This window comes from Lissotriton helveticus, chromosome 7 (assembly GCF_964261635.1).
Source record: "Lissotriton helveticus chromosome 7, aLisHel1.1, whole genome shotgun sequence".
Taxonomy (NCBI): domain Eukaryota; kingdom Metazoa; phylum Chordata; class Amphibia; order Caudata; family Salamandridae; genus Lissotriton; species Lissotriton helveticus.
This window is the reverse complement of record NC_136068.1, coordinates 931,818,952-931,841,628: the sequence shown is the minus strand read 5'-3', so window position 1 is coordinate 931,841,628 and position 22,677 is coordinate 931,818,952.

The following is a 22,677-nucleotide window of genomic DNA, read 5'->3' as shown; positions in this document are numbered from 1 at the left end:
AGTTCCGCCAGTTCTTATGGGGCACGAGATTCAGGCTAAGAACAGACCATAAGGGGGGAGGAGCCAAGATGGCGATCGGAACAGTCGCATGAACGCTTCGCTCTGAGGTCCCTTCCTCCCCGCTCACCTATCCTGTCGATAATCCTGTTCGAGGCTTTCCGATTTCTACTGCTAGAGAAAATCGCTCACTTACCGTCTGATTTTGGGGCTCCAACGTGCAGTGGCTCCTGCGATCTGCCCTTGTCTGCTTGCTGGCCTTCTCGGCCCTGAAGCCGGGGCCTCGAGTGCAGCGCCTGCCCGGCGGTGTTCGGAGTGTTGGTGGCCCTGGTCCGGATGAGAAGCCTGTTGGTGGGAACCTGAGAGCCGCGAGCCGGAGGAGATGGAGCGGACCCACTCCCAATAGTGGGTCGCCCCGTATGCCCGAGCAGTTGGTGAACCGGAGAGAGGCCGTGTTGTCCGGTTCCCCTTGGGTGGGACGCCCACTCCTGTTAATAGTCCCGTCCGGGAACCGGTGCCTGGCTCCCGGAGAGCTGCTGGGAGCACACCCGGCCTTCTGGTGACTCTCCTTTCTTCGCCGGGCGCCGACCGCCGCTGATCGACTGTGGGTCCTGTTGCCTCCGGCGGTCATGATGGACTTGGAGGTGGAGGTGATAATGGCGGCGAACGATGTGCTCAAGATGGCGGATGGCCCCTTGGAGTGTATCCTTCCCGGGGACGGTGACACTGTTGCATTTGAGACCCCCGGACCTCGGTTACTTGGGGCGGCGCTTACACGAAGTCATGTGCTGCTTGCGCTGGTTACTCTGCGGACCGATCTGCTCTGGAAGTCCCGGGACTTGGAGTCGCGGATCGCTGCCATTGTTGATCCGCCATTTTGTGCCGTAGTGCCTTCTCCCCGAGTTGGTCCCGTTGATTCTCCTCCGGTTGCTGAGCCAGGGTCCCCGGATGAGTCTACGATTTTGAGGGAACAAATGGACCTGGAGCCGGTGCGGCAATGTTTCCCACATCTTGTGTTCTCCACTCCGTGCTGGGCAGACCTGATTTTTGACTTGGCCACGTTGGTGATTGGCGTACTGTTGCATTCTGGCTGCCGCCATGTATCGTTGGCTACTTCTTGGTGGCTGGGACAATGTTGTGCGAAGATGCCGCCTGCCTTCCCTGACTGGTATGGACTTTTTGTATCGTACTGTCTCCTGGCTGCACGGAGGTTTGGCAGTTCTACTATTCACAGAAGTGGCCAGGGGTGACCTTGCCTAGATCCTGGCGGGACTTTCTCTTAGTTAATGGCGTATCCGGGACTCGTCTTGTGGACTGTTTTTGATTGCACCCTGTGCGTTGGCTTTTCTCTGTATTCTTTCTGGCCTCGATCTGTAAGCTTTCTGTTGCGGGGATGGGGGGGACCGAGTGTTTCCATCGCTGGCTCCTCTCCTCATTCTTTCTTTTTCTTCCTTTCGTTATTTTTCTCTTCTTCTTCTTTCATTTCCTTTCTTTCGGGTGACTCTGGGGCGACAGACACGCTGTTAGTGGGGTAGGCCATAGCCATTACGGTGATGTAGGGTGGCGGGTGATGGGGGGTTTGTTATTTTAATTTGTTTTGTTCTATGGTCCCTTTTTCTCCCCTTTCAAGGGGGTTGGCTATGTCTCTCTTTTTCTCTCCTTTATTTATCCGGTGTCTGCACTTGTCTTTCTTACTGTCTGGGGCGGGTGGGCTTTCTACACGACGTCTTGCTAAATTGCTTGCTATGGTTTGTTCTTTACTCCTGGCCCACCTTCGGTGGGCGTAGGGTGTATTTGGCCCCGTTCCTTATTATTGCTGTCTGATTGCATGGGGGGATATACCCCTCCCGTCTCCTTTTTTCTGATTGTGTTGCATGGCGCCTTGGTAGATATAGCCGCTGCCTCCTCTTAATATCATAAAAATGAAACCTCTTTTATCCTTGCGCTTCCTGTGTTACGACCACATCTTACGGCTAGACTGTACTTACTCTTTACCGTACACGTCTAAACTGCTCTGTTTTTGATCTCCTGATTTTGCGGCCGGCCCCAGTGGTTGTAGGCCTGCGCTTGTATTGCTCTGCTTATATAAATAAAGGTTTTTAAAAAAAAAAAAAAAAAAAAAAAAAAAAAGAACAGACCATAAGCCTCTGGTCAAAGTCCTCACGTCTTCTGGACATGGGAATGTGACCCCCCGCATCGCTAAGATGACCTTGAAATTGTTGGACTACAGGTATGACGTAGAACACATCCCGGGAGCAAGAAACAAAGTAGCCGACTATCTCAGTCGAGCCTCAGCCATGGAGGAAGCTCCACGCGGTTCCGAAGATGAGGATACCAGAGTGGCATTCATGGAGGATAACGAAAGTGTGATAAGCAAACAGGAGTGGAAGGAAGCATACGAAAATGACTCAGTCATCAGGGCGGTCAAGCAGTTCATACTAAGAGGATGGCCAGAGAAGATGCACGTGGAGGCAGCGCTCAGAAAATTATTTGAAGTGAGAGAGGAATTATTGATTGGTGACCGAGGGATCTTCCTGCAGAGAGGTGAAAAGGTAGTTCCTCCCAACATGTTGGTGCCACATTTACTTGCCCTTATACATGAAGGATACCTGGGTATTGTGAAGACAAAACTCAGGGTGAAACAGATGTACTGGTTGCCTGCTATGGATAGCCAGATAGGAAGGCACGTGCAGGAGTGCGAACAATGCCAAAGAGCGGACAAGTCCCAAAGCCTGATGCGCCCACCCTTAAGAAAGTTTGACAACCCCGCTAACCCATAGGAGGATCTGTTGATAGACATCTTGGGTCCAATATTGGATGCTCAGGGAGTCCAGAAATATGTGGTAGTGCTCGTGGACCGGTATTCCAAATGGCCTGAGATCGACATACAGGAAGACATGGACACCGACAAAGTATTAAAGTTTGTAACAACCATCTTCCTTAGAGAAGGTATTCCACTCTCCATCCTAAGTGACAATGGGCCTCAGTTTATGTCGGAAAAATGGAACGCGTACATGGGAAGGAATGGTATAAAGGTCAAACACACATCCATATATCATCTGGCGGGAAACGGTCTAGCCGAAAGATTCAATAGAGTCATCATGGGCTCGGTACAGTCAGCGATCGGAGCAGGGAAGGACTGGGAAAAAGAATTAAAGTGCATGTTGTGGGCCTACAGGATTACCCCGACCAGCACAGGATACAGCCCCTTCCAGATCTTAAGGGGTCGAGAACCATTCACAAAGGGCTAATGTTGCATGGAAGGGGCGCACAATCACAAGCAAGTGGTCTCCAGCAGTAGTGCACCACAATCTGGAAAAGGCGCAAAGAATATATACGGAACACTTCAATAGAAGACGAAATGTCAAGGAGACGGAGTTAGAGAGAGGAGAGTGGGTTTGAGTCAAACTAGCCCAATTAAGAAAGAAGGGTGATAGCAAGTTCTGTGCACCAATGCAAGTGAAAGAGGTTTACAACCGAGCAGCCCTGCTGAGCGATGGAAAAGTTTGGTCTCTAGACAGGATCTCCAAATGCAACAAGATATTGCGATGGAACGAAAGAGAAAGTGGACAGGCAGAAATCCCCCAGACTCAAGGAACAGAAGTCATTCCGGTGGAAGAAGGAGCGGGAAATGCTAGAGAAAGAGAGAACGAAGAGGAAGTAGAGATGGGGAGTGATCTCGGTGCCTTGGAACTCTCGGGTGAGTGATAAAATCCGATTTCCCCTATGATAGTAGTACTAGTTATATATGTATCTTTATTAGCATGATGTATCTATATAGATATATATTTTCTTAATGATTTAGTTCGTATAAGGTCTAATCAATTCTGTTCTGGCTAGGTTGGTGAGGGTAAACGCTGCTCGTATGTCCTGTTATTACTGAGTAGACCGAGAGCCACACAGACGCCATCTTTGCTTTGTCCGTGTCAGATCCGAGCAATGATCACGTGTTACTCTCCAGTAGTCAGTAGGCCACTGTTTAGTTGAGTTACCAAGAACAGCTGAATGCACGCTATTCTTTCTCTGTCCTGGGTTTCAAGGTCGCATCTGGCTTTGGGTTCGATAAGCGCATTCCTGGAGGCGCCGTGCCTGCGCTCCCGGGCACCGGGACGAAAGGGAGTCACCACTCCTGACCTTCCCCCATAATAGCTAAAACAGAGTTTCGAACTAATCATGTGTGCCATATATGGTCTTTCCTTGGGGCCCAAGAGCCAAGCAGTACTTTTCCATTTACGGTGACTTCATGTGTGGAACTGAAAGTATATATCTCCTGTATTGACTATGAGTCAGCAGTCTTCTCCACGCACCTGCTGGGTGAGGATGGGAGAGGCTCCTCTATAGAGTATTTTGTATAATAAACGATTGAACTTTCTTCACTGCCAACTGACTGTTTATTTGGTAATGATATTGGGGCTATTGGTAGTTATATTTTTTTTGGTACGTCACGGGAAGCTTATATACATTTATATAATAAATATAATTTACTCACCTGCTACAACACGTGTGAGAGTGTCCTTCCCTGGGGGTAAACCTTGAACATTACAGAAAGGTAAGTACATTTTTTAAATGTTATTCTTATTACTAAATTAAACCCCCAGCGTGACCTCCCCTCCCAGCACGAACCCACGCCCCCACGCACCCACATCCACGAGCCATGCTGGCCGTGACTGCAAGAATAAACTGTTTTTAGTTAGCGTGCCATTAGTTTGAACAAAGAAAATCATTCATTTGGGTCAACATTACCCAGATTTGTGCCAATAATATTACAAAATGAACCGAAAATAAAAATATTTTACAAAAGAAAGCTATCAGTCAAAAACGACACGTTTGGTGTTTTTCAGTCATAAAGGCCAATATTAATATGAAGTGATGTGGTTTAAAAATTAATTTTTACAAATAGAAATGCTGTTCCAATTTGCTTTCTGCACTGAGAGAAATACATTCTGGTTTGAAAAAATGACTGAGTCGGTTTCTGGAGCCTTCAAGGTCTATTATAAAATTCAGTTTTTGATTCTCATTGTCAGATCTTCTTTTTGAATTACGACAAGGTACTTTTTATTTAGAATACAGATGTAATGAGCAGGTAATTTCTAGTTCGAATACAGATGCAGTGAGTTTACAGGAATCGCTGACGAAACACTCCAGCAGAAGCCTCTCATTAGAGGACGGTAGGGAGAGGATGCCAGCAGCATGTTTGCTATCCTGTTTGATGCAGCTTCTGTCCAAAGAGAAGAAAGGCGTCATGCCAGTGATGGATGCAGGGAATTGGTCTGACTGGGTGGTTCTCCATGTCACTTTCTCTCGCAGGAGATGAAGCCTTTTGAGGCCCACTGGGGTTTTAGTTCTCACCAGGCATTGCGCCAATAAGAGGAAAAGGCCTGTGTACTGCAACCCCCATAAAGATTAGTCAGAGCAACCAGCAAACCGAGATAGGGCTGTCCATCACACTGACAAGCTCCACACAGCTGCTTTTTTTCAAGCCCTTGAGGGCATAGTAGCGGCCCGTGCATGTAAAAGCGGTGAGGCGGGTTGGGGGGGATTCGACAGACGATGCAAAGGGAAAATTAAATAAATAATTGATTTCCCCTCGTCGTCGTCTGTGAAATCCCCCCAGCCCGTCCCACCGCCCTACTGCTCTTACCTGCACGGGCCACGCCTGGCCTATTCCCACGCTCAAGCTGGGGAGCAGGGGAGGGGGTTCACAACACCACTGGTTTCTAATGTGCGGAGAGGAGCTGTGAGAGCCACAGTGGTGACAATTACAGCACAAACATGTTGCCATATCTTGGAACCTTATTACACATGGCACTAGCTCCTTAAAGAGGAGGTAAGGTGTGACAAATGTTCAAGAAGAATATGTATCCACAAGAAATATGCTTACCAAAGAGAAGTTCTTTTTTCTTCTGATGGATATATTTTCCTGAAGATACCTCACCTTGTAAATAAGTACCAAAGCAGTATTCACCTGAGATATGTGACTATTAGTGCAGGTTCACCAAGGAAACCATGCACCACAGCTCAGGCAAAGTACCATCACTGCATGCCTTACACTTGAGGCAGCAGTGCTGGGCAAAAGTATGCAAGGACAGCCATGTAGCTGTCCAGAAAATGCTGGCAGCTGGAAATGCCTATGGAAAGAGCTGTAGAAGCCGCCACTGCCCTTGTGGAATGGAAACAATTGCCGTCCAGAGGAACTTTCTTGTCCAGGGCATTAAAGACATTTACACAGTCTGACCCAACGTGAAATGTGCATTTAGTCACCACTTTGCCCTTCTTGGCTCTGTAAATCACGCAAAGAGTTAATCATAAGCTTTGTCCCATTGCTTAAGGTCACAATAATATGCACATTTGGGATCTGGTCTTTACAGTCACTTATACTTCTTGGTTGCATGAGGAGGAGGGAAAAAAGATAAAAGCTGATTGATTAGCGCATATGAAATGCAGAATCCAAACCAGGTAATTCTGCATCAGCTCTAAAGGAGATGCCATCCAGAAAGTCAATATAAGATTCATATTCCATTCTGGAACAATAAAACGAGTGGGAGGAAACTAGTAAGTCAATCCTTTCACAAACCAAGTCAGCAGTGGGAATTTTAACAGGGAAGGTTGGTCAGGAAGATCCATAAATGTAGATAGTGTTGCTGGGCAGCCTTAAGCAGCAGCCACCGCAAGACAATGCTGAGCAAGGGACAGTGGAAACCACAAAACATAATGCTGTTGAGATTTAAAATAATTGCTTTCATATGCCACTTGGTGTGAGGCTCTAACAGGATGAAGCCTAATAAGCATAACAACTGCAGGATCAGGATCCAAGCTTGAGTTAAACACATCCTAGTCATCTCCTGAATAGCCGCTATCCTTTGAGGATGAGGAGAGGCCTTTCTGATGCTTGTGTCGAGCACCACACCAATAAAGGTCAGCCTCTGTGTGGAAGTCGTTGACACTTCTGGATGCTGATGGTACAGCCTAGACCATCAAGAACCATGTGTATTATCTGTGCATGAGGAGAATTGGACAGTGAAAGTAGCCATCATGGAGGTGCAGGACACCAACCAATTTCCTAAGTTCAAAGACAACATGATCTACCGATGAACAGCTTCAGAAGGCAGAGATTCAGGCTAGTACTCAAGCCTCTGTGCTTCTTGTGGACCAAGTGGTAAAACTATTAATGTCTTCTGCCCTTCTCTTAAAGATCAATAGTGTTATGGGCCTTTTGCCAAGCAAAGCTTGGACTTCTGCTTGCAGCATTAGGGCGTGTGCCAGTGAGCATGCTCTAAGGGAAGGTGGGCAGTCTTGGGGGAGGGTAGAGAGGATAGGACATTGCCACAACAGATCACCCAACAATCGGTTGTGATTGCCTCCCATCAAGTTACAAATATGAGAGACTTTCCTCCCTCTGGAAGGTGACCCTGTGAAGCGGAAGAGTCAGAGGAGTTTGGACATGGCATAGTCCACACAGAATGATAGAAACTGGATCTGTTTATGTTGCTGCAGGTGATGCTTTTTGGATTTACTCTTGCCTTAGAAGCGGTGATACAGTTGCTACGGCATTTGGAGAGGTTGAGATGGCTGCCCTTATCAGGACTGCACAGCCCTAGAACACCCACTTAAATTTACAATAGTTTTGTTGAGATTACCAGGCAGTGGAGGCCAGGCCAAGGATACAAAACCTTAGTCCTACTATTTTTAAAATATTCCAAGAAAACTATTCCCTTTTTTCTGAATAGTTGCTCTCCGCCAAAAGACCGCCATTCGTGAAGCCTGAATATCTAAACATATTGATGCAGAGCGGCACCCATACCTACAGACAAACCTTGTTGTCTACAGAGTTCAAGCCACCATATCTAATTTGATGCATTTAGGCCATCTCTTGCCAGATCAGAGAATGGCTTCTTCATAAGGTCTGGAAGGCTGACAAGCATAGGTTTTACCAGTTCCCATAGACATGACCATACCAGCCTAAAATGCAGGTGGCATTAGCCATGCACAGACCCAAGATGCTGGAGGCAAAAGCCATGGCGCTGAGCTTCTGGGATTCCCTGTTTGGGAAAGCTGTAGGGAATGTACTGGGATTCTGCTATGAAGACAAGATTTGAACGATCAAGGTCTCTGTTGATGGGTGGAAAGACAAAAATGCAGGTCACTCTGGGATCTGTCTATGGCCTGAGGTACCAAAATGGCTTTCCCTTACACAGCTTTACAGGGCCTAGGAGAGCTCCACAAAGTTCTGTCAGAATATTAGACTTCACTTTCACAGAAGTCATGGTCAATTTCAAGGACTCTGCTACGTTCAGAACAACTGTTTTAAACTCTTACACTTACACCTCTGAAGCAGGGTCAGAGGTGTAAGCGATATCACCTTCCAGTGAAGTGTCTAGGCAACTGGCATTTTGTTAATAAGGTAGATGTCAGAATTGGTATTGTAAAGAGGCAGGAGCTGATTAGCCTTAAAGTCATCATCATCCTTGTGATCATAGTCCTTCTCCTCCATAGCCAAAGCATATGAATCAAAATCTTTGGGTCTTGGTAAGGTGCTCACATAAGATTAATCATTAAAGTTAGTTGTGACCTTCTCCATTGTCACACAGATAATCCTCTCCTTTATTGATTCCTTGGTTGGTTCCAGAGATGGCTCTGTGGGTGCTGTTATCATTGGCTTTGGAATCAGCGTAGAAGGAGGGACTATGGTGCAATATCCATACCCACTGGAGTCAAAGAGACCACAGAAACAAACCCTCTCGCCCTTACTGAGTAGACCAGAGTACTGTAGAGCCATCCTGAACAAGATCTGACATCGCTTGTTGGTAGGACTCAACCTTCATGGAGTCAACCAAAGGTCCAGCGAACAGTAATCTCATCCTTTTAGGCACGGGGTGACCACCTGATGTTAAGGAAGAGTCTGTCACCAGAAAATGGCTCCTGGATCCTGAATGGTCTCATGAATGGGACCGCTTCCTCGAGGATTAAGACTTCTTCCTCCTTTGGCACTTTTTATTTGCTTCTACCTTTGGGAGAGGCAGTCCACTTGGAAGGCTCCTTTGGGGGTCTCAGTCAAAAACAGCTTGGCCTCCTCCTGCCTGATAACCTTCGGATGCAGTAACGTACAAGAGTCGAAGTCCCCTGTGTCGTGTCCCTAAACCAGACACCACATACTGTTGTTGTGGTATTCTAAAAGGAATATCTCCATTTGAAAGCATCTGAAAGGCTTAAAGACATTTGACCTGGTCTCTGCTGAAAGTTTAGTAATTTGTCAGTGAGGAACTGAGGGAGAGCTCTGGACAGAGTTGATGAGGCATAGAGTAACGGGAATTGACGCCAGGATGCTGGTTAGTGTCAGATATAGAGCGGTAATTGCAAACACAACAGTGATGGGCAGAATGTGGATCAATGTCACACATTCACCCCAGTCCAAAGATCTGGGCCCAAATCCATCGTTTTTCCACTCCACACCACCCTGGGTTAGACAATGGCGATATGCAAATCAGCGCTGACCCTGTGCCCCATGGGAACAGTCCAGTCCGAACTACAAACGCCATGTCCTTCCCAGAACGGAAACAAGCATCCGAGGACCGGCCCGGTTTCGAGGTAACACCTCTCATCAGCCCGGCTAGCTTGATTCCAGTGGTGTGGAGTGCCTGGGACTCACGTCTGAGCATCCCCAGTACACTTAGAGCGGTAATTGCAAACACAACAGTGATGGACAGAATGTGGATCAATGTCACACATTCACCCCAGTCCAAAGATCTGGGCCCAAATCCATCGTTTTTCCACTCCACACCACCCTGGGTTAGACAATGGCGATATGCAAATCAGCGCTGACCCTGTGCCCCATGGGAACAGTCCAGTCCGAACTACAAACGCCATGTCCTTCCCAGAACGGAAACAAGCATCCGAGGACCGGCCCGGTTTCGAGGTAACACCTCTCATCAGCCCGGCTAGCTTGATTCCAGTGGTGTGGAGTGCCTGGGACTCACGTCTGAGCATCCCCAGTACACTTAGAGCGGTAATTGCAAACACAACAGTGATGGACAGAATGTGGATCAATGTCACACATTCACCCCAGTCCAAAGATCTGGGCCCAAATCCATCGTTTTTCCACTCCACACCACCCTGGGTTAGACAATGGCGATATGCAAATCAGCGCTGACCCTGTGCCCCATGGGAACAGTCCAGTCCGAACTACAAACGCCATGTCCTTCCCAGAACGGAAACAAGCATCCGAGGACCGGCCCGGTTTCGAGGTAACACCTCTCATCAGCCCGGCTAGCTTGATTCCAGTGGTGTGGAGTGCCTGGGACTCACGTCTGAGCATCCCCAGTACACTTAGAGCGGTAATTGCAAACACAACAGTGATGGACAGAATATGGATCAATGTCACACATTCACCCCAGTCCAAAGATCTGGGCCCAAATCCATCGTTTTTCCACTCCACACCACCCTGGGTTAGACAATGGCGATATGCAAATCAGCGCTGACCCTGTGCCCCATGGGAACAGTCCAGTCCGAACTACAAACGCCATGTCCTTCCCAGAACGGAAACAAGCATCCGAGGACCGGCCCGGTTTCGAGGTAACACCTCTCATCAGCCCGGCTAGCTTGATTCCAGTGGTGTGGAGTGCCTGGGACTCACGTCTGAGCATCCCCAGTACACTTAGAGCGGTAATTGCAAACACAACAGTGATGGACAGAATGTGGATCAATGTCACACATTCACCCCAGTCCAAAGATCTGGGCCCAAATCCATCGTTTTTCCACTCCACACCACCCTGGGTTAGACAATGGCGATATGCAAATCAGCGCTGACCCTGTGCCCCATGGGAACAGTCCAGTCCGAACTACAAACGCCATGTCCTTCCCAGAACGGAAACAAGCATCCGAGGACCGGCCCGGTTTCGAGGTAACACCTCTCATCAGCCCGGCTAGCTTGATTCCAGTGGTGTGGAGTGCCTGGGACTCACGTCTGAGCATCCCCAGTACACTTAGAGCGGTAATTGCAAACACAACAGTGATGGACAGAATGTGGATCAATGTCACACATTCACCCCAGTCCAAAGATCTGGGCCCAAATCCATCGTTTTTCCACTCCACACCACCCTGGGTTAGACAATGGCGATATACAAATCAGCGCTGACCCTGTGCCCCATGGGAACAGTCCAGTCCGAACTACAAACGCCATGTCCTTCCCAGAACGGAAACAAGCATCCGAGGACCGGCCCGGTTTCGAGGTAACACCTCTCATCAGCCCGGCTAGCTTGATTCCAGTGGTGTGGAGTGCCTGGGACTCACGTCTGAGCATCCCCAGTACACTTAGAGCGGTAATTGCAAACACAACAGTGATGGACAGAATGTGGATCAATGTCACACATTCACCCCAGTCCAAAGATCTGGGCCCAAATCCATCGTTTTTCCACTCCACACCACCCTGGGTTAGACAATGGCGATATGCAAATCAGCGCTGACCCTGTGCCCCATGGGAACAGTCCAGTCCGAACTACAAACGCCATGTCCTTCCCAGAACGGAAACAAGCATCCGAGGACCGGCCCGGTTTCGAGGTAACACCTCTCATCAGCCCGGCTAGCTTGATTCCAGTGGTGTGGAGTGCCTGGGACTCACGTCTGAGCATCCCCAGTACACTTAGAGCGGTAATTGCAAACACAACAGTGATGGACAGAATGTGGATCAATGTCACACATTCACCCCAGTCCAAAGATCTGGGCCCAAATCCATCGTTTTTCCACTCCACACCACCCTGGGTTAGACAATGGTGATATGCAAATCAGCGCTGACCCTGTGCCCCATGGGAACAGTCCAGTCCGAACTACAAACGCCATGTCCTTCCCAGAACGGAAACAAGCATCCGAGGACCGGCCCGGTTTCGAGGTAACACCTCTCATCAGCCCGGCTAGCTTGATTCCAGTGGTGTGGAGTGCCTGGGACTCACGTCTGAGCATCCCCAGTACACTTAGAGCGGTAATTGCAAACACAACAGTGATGGACAGAATGTGGATCAATGTCACACATTCACCCCAGTCCAAAGATCTGGGCCCAAATCCATCGTTTTTCCACTCCACACCACCCTGGGTTAGACAATGGCGATATGCAAATCAGCGCTGACCCTGTGCCCCATGGGAACAGTCCAGTCCGAACTACAAACGCCATGTCCTTCCCAGAACGGAAACAAGCATCCGAGGACCGGCCCGGTTTCGAGGTAACACCTCTCATCAGCCCGGCTAGCTTGATTCCAGTGGTGTGGAGTGCCTGGGGCTCACGTCTGAGCATCCCCTGTACACTTAGAGCGGTAATTGCAAACACAACAGTGATGGACAGAATGTGGATCAATGTCACACATTCACCCCAGTCCAAAGATCTGGGTCCAAATCCATCGTTTTTCCACTCCACACCACCCTGGGTTAGACAATGGCGATATGCAAATCAGCGCTGACCCTGTGCCCCATGGGAACAGTCCAGTCCGAACTACAAACCCCATGTCCTTCCCAGAACGGAAACAAGCATCCGAGGACCGGCCCAGTTTCGAGGTAACACCTCTCATCAGCCCGGCTAGCTTGATTCCAGTGGTGTGGAGTGCCTGGGACTCACGTCTGAGCATCCCCAGTACACTTAGAGCGGTAATTGCAAACACAACAGTGATGGACAGAATGTGGATCAATGTCACACATTCACCCCAGTCCAAAGATCTGGGCCCAAATCCATTGTTTTTCCACTCCACACCACCCTGGGTTAGACAATGGCGATATGCAAATCAGCGCTGACCCTGTGCCCCATGGGAACAGTCCAGTCCGAACTACAAACGCCATGTCCTTCCCAGAACGGAAACAAGCATCCGAGGACCGGCCCGGTTTCGAGGTAACACCTCTCATCAGCCCGGCTAGCTTGATTCCAGTGGTGTGGAGTGCCTGGGACTCACGTCTGAGCATCCCCAGTACACTTAGAGCGGTAATTGCAAACACAACAGTGATGGACAGAATGTGGATCAATGTCACACATTCACCCCAGTCCAAAGATCTGGGCCCAAATCCATCGTTTTTCCACTCCACACCACCCTGGGTTAGACAATGGCGATATACAAATCAGCGCTGACCCTGTGCCCCATGGGAACAGTCCAGTCCGAACTACAAACGCCATGTCCTTCCCAGAACGGAAACAAGCATCCGAGGACCGGCCCGGTTTCGAGGTAACACCTCTCATCAGCCCGGCTAGCTTGATTCCAGTGGTGTGGAGTGCCTGGGACTCACGTCTGAGCATCCCCAGTACACTTAGAGCGGTAATTGCAAACACAACAGTGATGGACAGAATGTGGATCAATGTCACACATTCACCCCAGTCCAAAGATCTGGGCCCAAATCCATCGTTTTTCCACTCCACACCACCCTGGGTTAGACAATGGCTATATGCAAATCAGCGCTGACCCTGTGCCCCATGGGAACAGTCCAGTCCGAACTACAAACGCCATGTCCTTCCCAGAACGGAAACAAGCATCCGAGGACCGGCCCGGTTTCGAGGTAACACCTCTCATCAGCCCGGCTAGCTTGATTCCAGTGGTGTGGAGTGCCTGGGACTCACGTCTGAGCATCCCCAGTACACTTAGAGCGGTAATTGCAAACACAACATAGTGTCAGATATAGTCTGGGGATGTCACATTCAGAAGTGGAGTTATGGCTAGACCGAGGAGTACATAGGGGGAAGAATCTGCAGAAAGATGTATCCATCAAAAAGTCGGCAGGGGTGTATTTTGGTGGCGCCTGTGGTACCCTGATGGAAGGTGGTTTGCTCATGAGAAGTGCAGATACTCTCTTTTAAAAGTATCGCAAGCACACCTGGTAAAAGTGCTGTCTTTTGACTTCCTCGCCCAAACATTCCAGAGTCCACAAATGTGAAGAATTGTTTGAGAGGAAAACAAAGTTGCATTAAATGAGGAACTGATCACATCGATAGAGGTGTGGGTACCCTTGCTGTCTTCAGTTGAAGTCTTTCTTTCATAAATGGCCTTCATAGTGGAGATAGTGCTTTTAATAATGGAAGTGGAAGGAAACCGCGGCCATTTAGACATTAGGAGGCAGTACCAATGAAAACTAACCGGCAAAAGAGGAAACTATCAGTATTATCACCAAAGACATATACATCGAGCTAAGTAATTGCCAAGTCTCACCGGTAGGTACAGTTTTTATACACTTAGCACCTGATTCTGAGTGGCATGCTACATTGAAAGTGAGATTGCAGGGCCGATATTACAGTTTCCAGACGGTGTTGCCGTCCCAGTATGCTGCAATTCCAAGTTTGGATGGTTGAAATGGGGAATAACTTGTGGGTCCGTGAATTACCGGGCCCTTTCCTGCATGTTTATTCCCAGTTTCAGCTGTGTTTCAAGGCATAGATTTTTGCTGCGTTCAACACAAAAAAACAATTTACAGGAACACAGGGGAGGAAAATCCAGGGCCGTAACTTGGTCAGTAAAATTGGTGCTGGGGGTGGGGGGGAGAGGGGAGGTGAGCGAGAGTCTTCAGATTTCCCGACAGTCAACCCACCCCCCAGGCCCCCTTCCGAAACTACACCCCTGGTGACATCGGGTATGACCTCAGACTCGTCTTGCGGTATCTCGCATGGAGAAATCGCTTTGCCTACCTCAGAATCGTACACTTATAAATGGGAACTATAGGCCAAATGTACTGACCTAGATTTCCAAAATCTAAGGGCCTGGTTCACAAACGACACCCCTTTAGAGCAGCTGCGCCTCTCCAATAAATTCCACGCATCCCTGCACGCAGTCTTTATTTTTCCAAAAAATGTGGCTGGAGAAATTCCTTTCCATACAAGGAAAGGGGTTTTGGGATCAGATGAGCAGAGCTTACGCAGGAAGCGTGTTTGCGCCTTCACTGCAAAGTTTGTATAGTACCTCAGCGGGACACTGTATAATTATTTGTACAAATAAAGCCGGTTGCCTCAAAGAGGACTTGCGACTTTAGAATTGCAAAGACTCTCTAGCGGTCGCTCCATTACGATGTGTAAGTGACTAGTAACTATAGTGGACATTGTGAGATGGATGAGTGGCTCGTGTTATTGTCCTACATTTGCCATAGGAGACACAGTCTGGAGTGCTGAGAGGGAGATCGAGTGACACCTGTAGGTGGTCCCTAGCAACAGGAGGCTTCATGGGTGGGCTGACTGTTGATCGGAGCAAGCTAATTCTTGCCTGGCCTTTTTCCTGCTAGTTTAGAGCAGCTACACTGTAGCTGCCCACATTCGTCCTTTTCATCTTCTTAAAAGGTAGCAGCAATCACAGTCAGTAGGTGTGAGTTTAATGTGATAGCGCATTAAAGCCAAAGAAAGAAAAGACACAACCACTGGAATATATTGAAAGGTCCCTTGCCTTCGTTGCAGTTCTATTTTTGTTTTTTATGTGCAATGCAGATCAGGTGACAAGACAGAGGGTCTGCGTGCGTTATGCAAATCAGTACTGACCCTGCTCCTCATGGGAACAGTCCACCCCAAACGACAAGGAGAGCCCCCCTCCATTCTTAAACTATTTCCCTGCATGCCACCCACTGTCTTATGAGAGGGTCAAAGAGGCCTTGAACCAAAGACTATGAACTTGTCTTTAGACCTCAATTGACAGTCTTGTGCACCTGCCCTCTCTTTTGCCAACCACCATCAAGGCCTAACTGCTCAAAGGAGATGTCAGATGTGAAGGTCTGGAGACTGCCCTGAACCTCGAGAGGGAAAGTGTCAATCACAGCTTGTCGTGCTCTGTGAATAACTAGGTGCTTCATAAAGTTTAGTTCTTTGGTTTGCAGTGGACTGTGATCAAGAAATGCTGTGTGAAAACACAGGGCCTAGTTCCTTATGGAGGCTGACCATTGCCTGAAATATGTGAAGTCCACCATCAAGTTGGACAGTATGGGGCACCAATGGATGACTGCCCTCTTTGTATACGATTTGCAGCTTCAGCAGTGAACAGCAAACACAGCTAATGCATTTCCAGTGACTTACAACAACCTGTCCAACTTAAATGTGATATATTCACCACATCTCCAATGTGAAGGCCTCACAGCTCCCCACCTGAGGGATCCCATTATCGCAGTCATACCAATGCCACATATCAGCTGCATGCACCTAGTGACCTACATTATCCTTCGAGCCTGCGATTACAGTGTTGTTAAAGCCGAAATACTATACCTGGAGACCCAGAACCCTGCCTTCCATGCTTTCTAGCAGTGAGACATGAACCAGGAATACAGGGAGATTGTCCTAAACTTTTAACTCTTTGCATGATGAGGGCAGGTACCTTGGCATCTTGGATTCAAAAGAACATTCAACCTTGTCAATAAAAGCAAACGAAGCAGAGCTATACTTCAACCGGTGCACTTACAGCATAGCCAGTTAGAGCTTCCCCAGGAGGACTGCCAGGCAAGAGGGCTTCCTATTCCAGACACTAGACAGCAAAAAAAATAATAACATTATGGGGATAACTGATCACTTCATACAATGTGTCTGAATGTTTTCCTGCAAAGAATTGAAAGCATCCACCGTGGCTTTGGTCCTCTTGGAGAAGCCCATATCCATTGGAGTGGCCAGCAAGACCCCACTCTAATCAAGGTCAAGATATTGAGAGACGATTTATTTGATCAATGTTGAACCTCTTCGGTGTAGAAATAAAAAATGAGAGCGTATCTTCTATAAAGAGATGACCAGGCTGAGCATTTCAACAGGACTCTTTTTGACATGTTGGGTTCTTGGATGCGACGTTAGAAGAGTAAGTGGAGTCAGCATGTTGCAAACACTTGTACTATGAATTATGCCACTTTGTTTGCCCCTTTATGCCCTATGTTTGGTACTAACATCTGTTTTCCCTTGATTTCTGCTTTGAAGTTACCATTGATCATAGTGGCCCAGATATAGATTTTACCCTCGTAAATGTACCCAAGAGACAGAATTGCAAGGAGTGCAAGTCTATCACCGAACTGCAGCCAATATTGCAGGATGAAACATGTCTTGATTTCACAAAATCATGAAGAAACATTCACACATCCCCGGAAATCATGCACTGATCCCTAGCTTTGGCCAGAGGCAAAACAACAAAATGAATGACCATTGGGATTTCAATTCCCTTACATGATGCTTAGTTCCATAAAACAATCTAACCCGTGTACAAGCTTCACAGGGAGGGCTGACCCAGAAAGGACATGCTTCTTGTATCTGAATTGTCTTGTACTTGTGGGACAGCTCTGTGAGTTTGCCATTGTTGTAATTTAGAAACTGGTGCTAAACAGAAGAGAAAGTATTCTCAGTGTTTAAATTGAGCTGGTGACTGCATGCGGGGCCCACTGGCACTTATTTGTTGGGACCAGCACTTATTTTTTCTCACCAGACTGTGCTCCAGAAAAAAAGATAAACAAAAACAAAAGGAGGAAATAAGGAGGAAGAGAAAGAATGAAAAAACTTGACAAAGGGAGAAAGCAGGAGCCTGCAAGAGTGACTTAAAGGGACAGGGAGTGTCTGGTGCTAGATTAAAGAGACATTAGTGGAATCAAGCCTACTCAGCCTTGGAGTATGCCATGCCGACAAATAGTAGTGTCAGCCTCATGCTTCTGAGCAAATCTTTGGGCTCGACACTTATTCATTTACAAATTAAACACTGCTAAATGTCTTAAGCAAGAAGCATTTGTGGATCAACTAAGAAGTATTTCCGCAACAACAAATGTGGATTCCAAATCTGAGTAAGGTGATAACTTCAAATCCAGAGACAGATGGAGTGGAGCCACATATGACATGGAATGAAGTGTTGCTACCCCAGAAGCGGACAGCCTGAGTCGGCTGCCCCTGTGCGCTTGTCCTCCCAGGAAACATTGCTGCCCTAAAGTGGTCTAGACCAGGTAGCCTGAAAGGAGAACATGTGCCTGTGAGAGGGTCAGGAAACTAGTTCAAAACCTGCATGGTCCGCACGTACAATGCACCTGGAACATTTAGGGATAATCCATTGAACTTTGGAACATAAGAAAAACACTGCACATGGTGTGGGGTAAGTCAGTGCTTTCTCACGTGAGTGTAAGTGGAATAGATTACCTGAGTCCTAGAAGGACTACAGAGGGTGAAGAATTTACAGAGAGATATTTCTATCAAATCCGGCAGGGGTGTATTTTGGTGATGCCTGTGGAACCCTGACAGAAAGCTGTTTGATCATGGGAAGTACAGTTACTCCCTATTAAAAGTATTTCGAGCACCCCTAGAGAGAAGTGCTTGCACTCTCTCTTTCAAATTAAAAAAGTGCAAACATTTTTTTGAGTTTGGGTAAAGCTCATTTTACGTGTATGTTTAACTTGCACGGTCTGGCTATTCATGCTACTAGCCACACGGCCAAAGCTTGCCTTCACGGCCGCACAATGTAAAGCGGACCATATGCGGGTATAGATATCTCTGTATGGAACTGCTTGACTGAATTAACCCAAAATAGTCCTTTTGTCCAACATTTGACAGGTAGAAGGGAACACTGGATCTTTTGATTTAACAGACAGGACAGAGTTGTGAGAAGTGTGGAGATATGCCCATGGTGTGGAGAGTACGCCATACAGTCCAGTGCCATTTGAGATTATAGCCAGGGTCCTAATCCACCTCTTCCATGTAGGGGAAGATTATAGAACCACTGGAGACCCTACTTCACGAAGGCCACATTGGCAGGAAGGTTCCAGGTAGAAACTAAACATGGACATGGAAACGAGAACGTTCTCATGTTTGTCACTGCGATCGGATGGTCCGATGGCCACACCAAGAAGATTCAGGAAAGGAAAAGTTTCCACATGATGCAGATGGATACTATGTGTACTGATCAGCCCCAATGAGATGAGAAATTCATGGAACACCGTGTATTGGTTGGAGTACTACCAGTCAACCCAGGAGAACAAGAACTTCATAAGGGATACAATAGGATGGTTTTGGTTATCACTGTTCGCTGTTCTGCCTGATCAGATGGCATAAAAGCTGTTGATGCAGAGGCTGAATTTGTACCATAAGAATATGTCGGAATATTGACCTGCAGATATATTGTGACAATAATATAGAGCCCCAAAGTTTCATCACAGCAGAGTTAATAATAGTAAATCTACAGTTACCTTGACAATATTGTGGTGGTTGATATTATTGTCACAACTATCTGTGGGTCACTGTTTCGACCACTATATTGTAACATAAACCCAGAGGTTGCATGGCTCAGAGATACCTTCTGCAAGCAACATCTTCATTGATATTCCTGCACAGAATGGTCCTCAAATTAGGAGATGATTCTTGAGGCAGTGCATGTTAATGTGGTCCTCCCTAAGCCACTCTTTGTCACCACTCAACCCCAGAGGGCCTGTGATTGCTAGAGCATCTCTGTAGTCCATGTCCCTGTGAATCTGATTGAGGATCTGCCACCAGCGCCACAGAGACACCTACAATAGTTTGATTCATCCGCAGTTGACGGGAAGAACCCAGAGAAGCCAGTTGTTCAGAGACCCCGTGTACTCAGCAATTCACCTGTAACTTGGTGTGGATTCTCGTTGCTCATCCTTGAGTGAAAGGTACTTGGTCATCACAACACTAAATACAATAATGGATGCATACATATATTTTAGCAGCTTTGTGTGTTACACTTACACCATACCTGAGAAGACACCCCTGTAAGACATTTTTTAACATGCCCATCTAGTTCTATTGATCCAAGGGCAGGGTCAGTGGTATCCAGGCTCTCACCATACACAGCTCATTAGGCGTTGTAAGTCATATATCCTATGCCCTTGTTTGCTTGGTGATTGGTGACACCTATGATGTGAAGCCCAGAGTGCAGTATATTTGGTATCTGCAGCCCTATCATGTTGTTCCTATGAACTGTTTCCTATATATTTGCATTTGTTATTGGTGTGTTTTTTACACACTGTCCTGCTAAATACATCTTTCACTAGTGATAACTGCTGAGTTGCTTGCTTGTAGCTTTAATTATCTGGGTACCTACATCAAGCTGAGTAGCCCCCACCCATTTAGGAGTCAGTCTTGTTTCTACTATGTGGTGAGATGCATAACATTCTATTTATATGTGCTGTGCAGCGGACCCTCTGGTTTGTGTTGCTGGTGTATTATATTGTGTTTAGAATAAATTCCGTCTGGTCTATTTGTTAAGGAAGAATCTAGGTATATATTTGAGCATCAACATTTAATTCTGAAATATAATATTACAGGCTGCAATCCGTGGGATATTTTCTTGGCTTCAAAATTAGGGAAACCCTTGTCTCTGCATTAGATGGAACCACTCTGCCATTGTCTGGAATCATTTCATTAAAAAGATGTCAAGTTTCTGTTCATCTAATTTGTATTTGAGTCTTTGCCCGTTTTTGCTTCAATTTAGCATTAAGCATTCTCCCCACCTTGTTGCCCCTTCATAATAGCTCTGCTGAACTCTTGCCAATGTTTATTCAGTTCTAATATGTGCAGTTGGCCCCTAATATCTAGCATTTTATGCCCGATTTTCTGTTAGTGTTAATTGTGTTAATGCTTCAGCTCTTTGAGCTGGTCCTCCAGGGAGTCTCTTCGGGCCTCCATAAGCGTCTGCAATCTTGCTGATTCCGCAGTGCATATCCCTGTAATGCCTGCCTTTAACATGCCAAACTGTTATGGTGTAGCATTCCTCAGTTTCATTAAGCTGTGTGTATTCCTTGATTTGGTCAAGGACGCACTGTCTTGATACAAGGTTGATTAGTATGTTTTTCAGTTAGCTTCCAAAACATATTCCTCCAAGGGGCGCTATTGGAAAATGGCCCTTTCTGACGGGTCAACCCCACCTTTTGCTTTCCTCCTCCTCTTTTTCTGACCTTCTTTTTGTTGACTTTAGGACACTGTGCACTTAACCCCCGCTGACCAGTGCCAACGTGTATGTCCTCTCTCCTCTAAACATGGTGTAATTGGTTTACACCTGTTTGGCATATTTGATTTAATTTTAAGTCCCTTGTAAAGTGGTATACCATATACCGAGGGCCTGTAAATTAAAAGTTACTAATGGGCCTGCAGCACTGATTGTGCCACCCATAGAAGTAGCCCTTCAAACCTGTCTCAAGCCTGCCACTGTAGGGCCTTTATGTGCAGTTTACTGCCACATCGACTTGGCATTTAAAAATACTTGCCAAGCTTGAAACTCCCTTTTTATTAAACCTAAGTCACCCCTAAGGTAGGCCCTAGGTTTCCCGAAGGGCAAGGTGCTTTGTAAATGAAAGGTAGGACATGTACTGATATGTTTCACGTGTCCTGGTCGTGACAAACAGCCTATTTTATTTTTCACTACTGAGAGGCCTACTCCTCTCATAGGATAGCATTGGGAATTCCTTAATACACTTTTAAGCTGTAATTCCTGATCAGAGAGGAGTAGCTTTTTCATGATTCATGTCTTTGGAATGGTAATGACAAATCCTCCATACTGGTGAGGTTGGATTTGGTATTCCTATTTTAGAAATGACACTCAATAATGGCGGCCACATAATACGTTAGAAATAAGTCCCTTGTTTATTGCTATGTGCCATCTAGCAATGAGTAAACAAGGAAGCAGGCACTAATAGGTAATGGAGTTAGTTCCGGTTGACGCACTCGACTGGAGACGCCGTATCGAGCAACATGCTTGGCACAAACGGTAAGCGTATAATAATTTAAGAAGGCAACATTGAGCGTTATAACGCGCTTTAAGATAATGAGCAGACTATTGAGTATGTCTATCTTTCATTTACAGCCAAGCATATATAACGGAATAGCGAGACCGTGACACTACTTCGGAGGCTCGCAGGTAAATACCGCATCTATACTCTCACAGACCACGCAGTATAAATCTTTAAACGAACGTAAAAATGCTCACTGGGATTTGATTTCTGATTCCTACAGGATAATTTATTTACGTGCCCACAAAAGAAATAAAGGTGAGCAATGAATTTCATTTTCTAAATAAAACGCTAGGCGTTGATTGATAATGCCTGGTCTTGATATCCCCTTAAAATGACTACAAATGATATATATTTTTTTGCAGATATATAAGCAAGCAACATTATACAAAGGGGGGTTGAACCCATGCAGTCGCGGGGACCTGGGCGCTAAATGGTAAGTGTAAAGAAGGGGTCCCCGCAAGGGAAACAAGTTATGTGCAACACACACTCATAAATTCATGTGTATCAATGAAAACAATGAGGATGAGTATTGTCATTTATTTTACAATACCACTGTATCAATATATCAACACAATTTTGAAAGCCCCAAAGGGGAGGAAGGAGCAAGGGAGGTGAAAGGAGGGGGTGTGCTCAAAGCCGTGTGAAGTCAAAAAAGAATAAACATAATCACAAAGAATAAAGACAATCATGTACAATATTGGCAAATGACTTGAACCAATTATAACACAAAGAAGCCAATGTATTCAAAGGTCCTTTACAATGTTTATACAGAACCCATTCAACGGTCACATTAACACCCATTCAATTACTAGAGGACATGTGCCGGAGGTATACAAAAGAGAAAGCCGTCGACGTTTCGACCCCTTGGCGTAGGCTAAATTAGGTCCTTTAACGGGGTCTTCTTCAGGACAAGTGCAGGGTGAGGGAGGGGGCAAATATCTGTAAAGTTAAAAAGAATGCGTAAAAACACTATTTATTATTATGTAGGGCGTC